This window comes from Hyla sarda, chromosome 1 (genome assembly GCF_029499605.1).
Source record: "Hyla sarda isolate aHylSar1 chromosome 1, aHylSar1.hap1, whole genome shotgun sequence".
Classification (NCBI taxonomy): domain Eukaryota; kingdom Metazoa; phylum Chordata; class Amphibia; order Anura; family Hylidae; genus Hyla; species Hyla sarda.
In genome coordinates, this window is record NC_079189.1 from 195,948,557 (window position 1) to 195,954,556 (window position 6,000).

Here is a 6,000-nt window from a genome sequence, read left to right on the forward strand (position 1 = left end):
ATCAGAAGCCCCAAAAATTAACAAAAATGCTTTTTTTTTTTTTTTCAATTTTGCCCCACAAATTTTTTTTTCTGGTTTTACCGTAGATTTTGTGGTGAAATTATTAATGGTATTACAAAGTAAAATTGGCACAAAAAACAAGCATATGAGTCTGTAGGGGGAAAATTGAAAGTGTTATGATTTTTAGAAGGTGAGGAGGGAAAAACAAGAGTGCAAAAATGAAAAATGGCCCAAGAGGGAAGGGGTTAATAATGTGGAACACCCACCTTTAGTAATTTTTCCTTAAATTGGGCTCACAGGCGTCCAAGATTGTTTTTAGTGATCAAAAGAGCCCTGAGACACAATGCCATTCATGAGTTAAACTGAAAAACTAAATATTTAATCATTGTGACACATAAATAGAATAATAATTTGGAACAGGGTGTATAGTTCTTTCCATTCTGACCACAGTGCTCTCTGCTGACACTCTTTTTTATTATAAAAGTACAAAACTTATACAAGAACACAAAACAAGCTTAACCAGCTATAACATAAATAAGAAATACACTAGTACAAAAACACAAAAACAGAACTCTGCCTAACCGGCCAGCCCAGCTTTACAAAAACCTAAAATATACCAACCCACCTAACCGAACAAAACAACACACTTACACACATACCAAAAATGAACATAAAAATAGCACAACTTGGCTTATCAAAATATAAAAATAAAATTTAGCACTACCTGGCTATACCTCAAAACATCCATACTCGGGAAACACACTCTACAAGAAAAAAAAAAAAAACACACTTGGCTTAGCAAAATATAAACATAAACATTAAATTTAGCACTACCTGGCTACAAAAAAAGAAAGAAAGAAAGAGAGAAAGGGAAAAAATGTTAACCTCTTCAAGACACAGGGCGTATGGATACGCCCTGCATTCCGAGTCCTTAAGGACCGAGGGTGTATCCATACGCCCGTGGGAAATCCGGTCCCCACCGCTAGCCATGCGATTTTCTCCAATTCCGGGCTGATCGGGTCTCTGGTGACCCGATCACCCGGAAAATAGGGCTGATCGGAGTTGTCAGCAACAACCCCGATCAGCCTAAAGGATTGGAGTGAGATCGCAAAGCTGCGATCTACTCCTATCCCCTGCCATTACTCAGAACGGAGTTCTGACCAATGGCAGCGCAGGACAGGGGGTTGCCATGGCAACCCCCCGTTCTGCCCGCCCCTGGATGTCGAGGGGCTCTGGGAAGAAGATGGAGGCCGTACCTGCAGGAGAAGATGCCTGGGGACCTGGGATCTTTGCTGGAGCCTGCAGGATCCTGATCAGGTAGGGAATCGACAGTGGGGGGGATTGAAAGTGAAAGTAAGTGAAAGTAAATGCCCAGACAGCCAAAGGCTGTCTGGGCATGCTGGGAGTTGTAGTTTTGCAACATCTGGAGGGTCACAGTTTGGAGACCACTGTTACAGTGGTGCCCAAACAGTAGCCCTCCAGAAGTTGCCAAACTACAACTCTCAGCATGCCTCGACTGCCCAGGCATGCTGGGAGTTGTAGTTCTGTAACATCTGTCCCTTCAGATTTAGCAATTTTCATGACATTTTTGAAAATTGCTGCTCTACTTTGAAGCCCTCTAATTTTTTCAAAAAGCAAAAGTATGTCCATTTAATGATGCCAACATAAAGTTGACATATTGTATTTGTGAAGAAAAATAAAATTTATTTGGAATATCCATTTTCCTTACAAGCAGAATGCTAAATTTTCTTAATTTTCATGAAATTTTGGGATTTTTCACCAAAAAAGGATGCAATTAACGCCGAAAATTTACCACCAAAATAAAGTAGAATATGTCACAAAAAAACAATCTCAGAATCAGAATATTCGGTAAAAGCGTTTTCGCGTTATTAATTTGTAAAGTGACGGTGGTCAGAATTGCGAAAAAGGTCTCAGTCCTTAAGGTGAAAAAGGGCTGCGTCCTTAAGGGGTTAAATAAAATATCAACACAATAACTGGTCCGACTGCCATAACTACTGTAATGCTATATAATTTAAAAACAATATATAGACAATATGTAGCAACCAGAGAAAAGCACAGAGGCAAAAAAGGTAGTGACAAAAGTCGGCAGCGGCAATAAATCCTTATGTATCCAAGTGGACGGATAGGAGGTCAATGACCCAGCATGTATATCTTAATGGTACATCGCGTATGTAAGTACAGATATTGAAGCAACAAGAGAAAAGGAAAAACGGAGCACTCACACTGCTGATGGTGGTGGTCTTCAAACTGTATTCACGGAGGGCTCAGCATGAGGACCCTCTGCAGGAAGGCTAGATGGAATAGGGGAAAGCTCGGATGGTGGCCACGGTCCCTTATCGCGCCAAAGGGCGCTTCATCAGGCCTATCACATAAACATAATATATAAATAAAATATAGTATTTAACTAAAAATAGAAATATACACTACAGAAAACCTACAAAAACAATAGAAAACCCTACTAAAATCTCAACACTAAAACTGTACCCTCTCCCACACCGCCTCTCCTGCACATGGGTCAGAGTCCATACCGTTCGTACACAAAGTCTTGCCCTTAACTGACCCATGTCAGGCCCCCAAAAGAAAAGCAAAAGACCACCACCCACAAATACACCCTCCCCACCTAGCACTCCTCCCAACCAACTTGTGCACAAACTTATACATACTAACGTATACACATTGAACCAGACCCCACCGACGTATCGCCTTCAGAGTCGGGGTAGCGTAAGCCGGAAGATATCCATGGGGCGTACAGAGGTCCTTCACTCGCCCTCCTCTCTCCCATTCCTGGAAGAAATGCTGAAACCATTCCCTGCAGGAGAGTAGCCACGGAGGAGCCCTCTCTTTCCAGAGGTTAGCGATGTTAGCTTTCAAGAAGGTGTTCGTAAAGAACACCACTGGGTTTACCATAGATAAACCCCCTAGTCTCCTCGTGCGGTACGTAACCTCCCTCTTGACTAGGTTCATCCTGTTCCCCCATAACAGTTGGAAAAACAGGCTGTAGATCCTAGTATAGTAAGCCTCTGGCAAGATACATACGCTGCCCAGATAGATAAACAAAGGGAGCAGGTACGATTTGATCAGGTGTACCTTTTCCCTGAGGGTCATAGACCAACCCTTCCACTGGTCCACCTTCTGAGCGGCATCCTGGAGCTTACCATCCCAGTTTTTGGTGGGATAATCATCCTGGCCGAATGCGATGCCTAAGACTTTTGCTGATTCTTGGGTCCCTGAAAGGGTGTCCGGGAGATCAAAAGTGGGATCCCCCTCCCAGCCAGAGACTCTCACACTCATCCCGGTTGATCTTAGACTCGGATGCCTTCGAGTAGCGGTCCACCTCCGACATCACCACATCGACCTCCTCTCTGTGACATCGTCAGCGTACGCCACAACTCTCTGGGTGACATCCAGCTCTGCCAGACTCATCTCGACTCCTGCCAATGGTCCGCGACTCACCCTCCTAAGGAAGGGATCGATCACGAACACATATAAGAGCAGGCTCAAAGGACAACCCTGATGGACTCCGGACCCCACCTCAAAAGAGCGGCCAGACCAACCGTTCACCAGAGGGAAACTCTTCCCCTGCATACAAGATCTTAAGCAAATTAACAAAATTACTCGGTAAGCCATATCTCAGGAGGACGGACCAGAGATACTCGTAGTTCACCCGATCAAATGCTTTGGCCTGATCCAAGGACAGCAGGTACCCCTTCCAGAGACCTTCACTACTCTGCTCCACTGCCTCCCTGACACTAAGAACATCAATTAAGGTGCTTCGGCTTGGAACAGAGCAGTGCTGAGTCGGGGTGCAAACTTCACCAGCCGATATAACAGTATCTTAGCCAGAAGCTTCCTGTCCGTATTGAGAAGAGCTATGGGTCTCCAATTCTCAATATGGCTAAGATCTTTACCCTTTGACCGAAGAATCAGGGCTGACCTCCTCATTGAATTCGGCAGAGTGCCCCAGGAGAGACACTCATTGAATACTTCAGTCAAGAGGGGAGCTAAAGACTCCTTAAAGGTCCTGTACCACTCGGATGTTAAGCCATCCAGACCTGGCGACTTCTTAGCGACAAGCCCCTCGATCGCCAGTCTCACTTCCTCTTCCCTGATTTCTTCTGCCAAAACATCAAGAGAAGGGTCTACCCCTGGCTCAGGAATGGTTTCAGTCAGGAAAACCGACATCCTGTCTCGATCTAGATCCTTCCTCCCAAGAGGTGTGAGTAGAAGGATCTGACGACCTCCAAGATCCCTGATCTGGACCGATTCAGAGATCCTGTACTATCAATCAGTCCTGAAATTACTTTACTACTCACTGACATCTTACAGTTTCTGTAAGGGTCGGGCGAACAGTACTTCCCGAAATCCCTCTCAAAAACGTAAGATGCATGCGTATCGTACTGACACCTCATCAGCAAGGATTTGACTCTGGAGATATCCTCTCGGCTACCTCCAGTCGAGACGAGAAGCTCGAGTTTCCTCCTCAGACCCTGATACAAGCGATACCTGTTCAGGGACCTGAGGCTCGAGAGCTGGCGGAAGAACCCCGCCACGCGCTTCTTGAATATCTCCCACCACTCCAATTTATTACTACAAAGATCCAGTAAAGGTACCTGACTCTGAGGAAAATCGTCAAAGGACTGTCTTACCTCCGCTTCCTCCAGGAGGGACGAATTCAGATTCCAATAACCTTTTCCCATCCGGGGGTCTCTGAAACAATAAGGGAAAACAAAATCATACAGTGATCGGAGAACTCCACCTCAACCATGGACACTGCGGAAGAGACGGCTTCCCCCTTTAAATAAAACTTATCTATCCTAGACCTGCGACTACCTTGATGATAGGTGAAACCCGTGTGACCCGAGGGGCTTCGGATGTTGACGTCCTCTAGGCAAGCTTCTCTAGCTATGCTAATCAGTGCCACACTATCACAAGTCAGCGGACCATTGGAGCCTCTCCGATCTTGGGACCTTGTGACAGTATTAAAGTCCCCTCCAAAGATCACTTGCCGACTCGTAAAAAGAAAGGGCTTAATCCTCATAAAGAGATCTTTACGGCCCGCTTAGTTTGTGGGGCGTAGATGTTAATGAGCCGGAGCTCTTGTCCCTTCATGAAGACATCTAAGATAAGGCACCTCCCCATTTCTAATTCAATAACCAGTTGGCATTCAACAGGAGGGGTAAAAAGGACCGCCACCCCATTATACGGCTCAGCCGCAAGAGACCAGTGGGAGGGACCGCGCCTCCACTCTCTTCTGGCTTTTACCAGAGAGGCTAGATCTGACAACCTGGTCTCCTGTAAAAATAAAATGTCGGCTTTAACGCGGCCGAGCAAATCAAAGGCTGCAAATCCAAGGAGGGGGAGGAGATTGTGTCGATTGTGCCACCAGCGCCCGGACACTCTCACCCCCCCCCCCTCACAGGGGAGTGCCCTGCAGCACCGGTAATGCCCACAGCACTCGGGGAACTGCCCCCTGAGCACAGGGCGGCATAGCTTGCCTCGCCACTGCCCACCATGAGCTCATCCTGCCCCTCCCTACCGGCAGGATGGGTGGGCTTTCACATCTATTGCGCCTGCAGCCTTTTCTGACGATATGCTGTACCCCCCTTGCTGGCCCCGGTCCAAGACAGGAACAGGGTCTGGCAGTTTGGGGAGCCCAGCAGCCTGAACCAACTTCACAGCTGGCCCAGACTGCTTGAATGGATGAAACACAAATAATACAGTTTCCTGAACTTTCTGCTTCTTTTTCCGTACTAAATCATCCTTTACAAGATCTTCACCAAAGCCAAAATCCTCAAAGTGGGTGGGTGACTCTTGCTGCACAATAGCTCTCAGCAAACCCCCACATGGGCTCCACATTTCTACGGGCCCTGCTAGAACGTCTCACCCTGACCTTGGGACCGGCTGTAGACACTGTCTTCCCCCCTCTCGCCAGCCTGGATCAAGAGGTAGAAGCCCGGGGCTCCATGCAGGAAAGGCCCT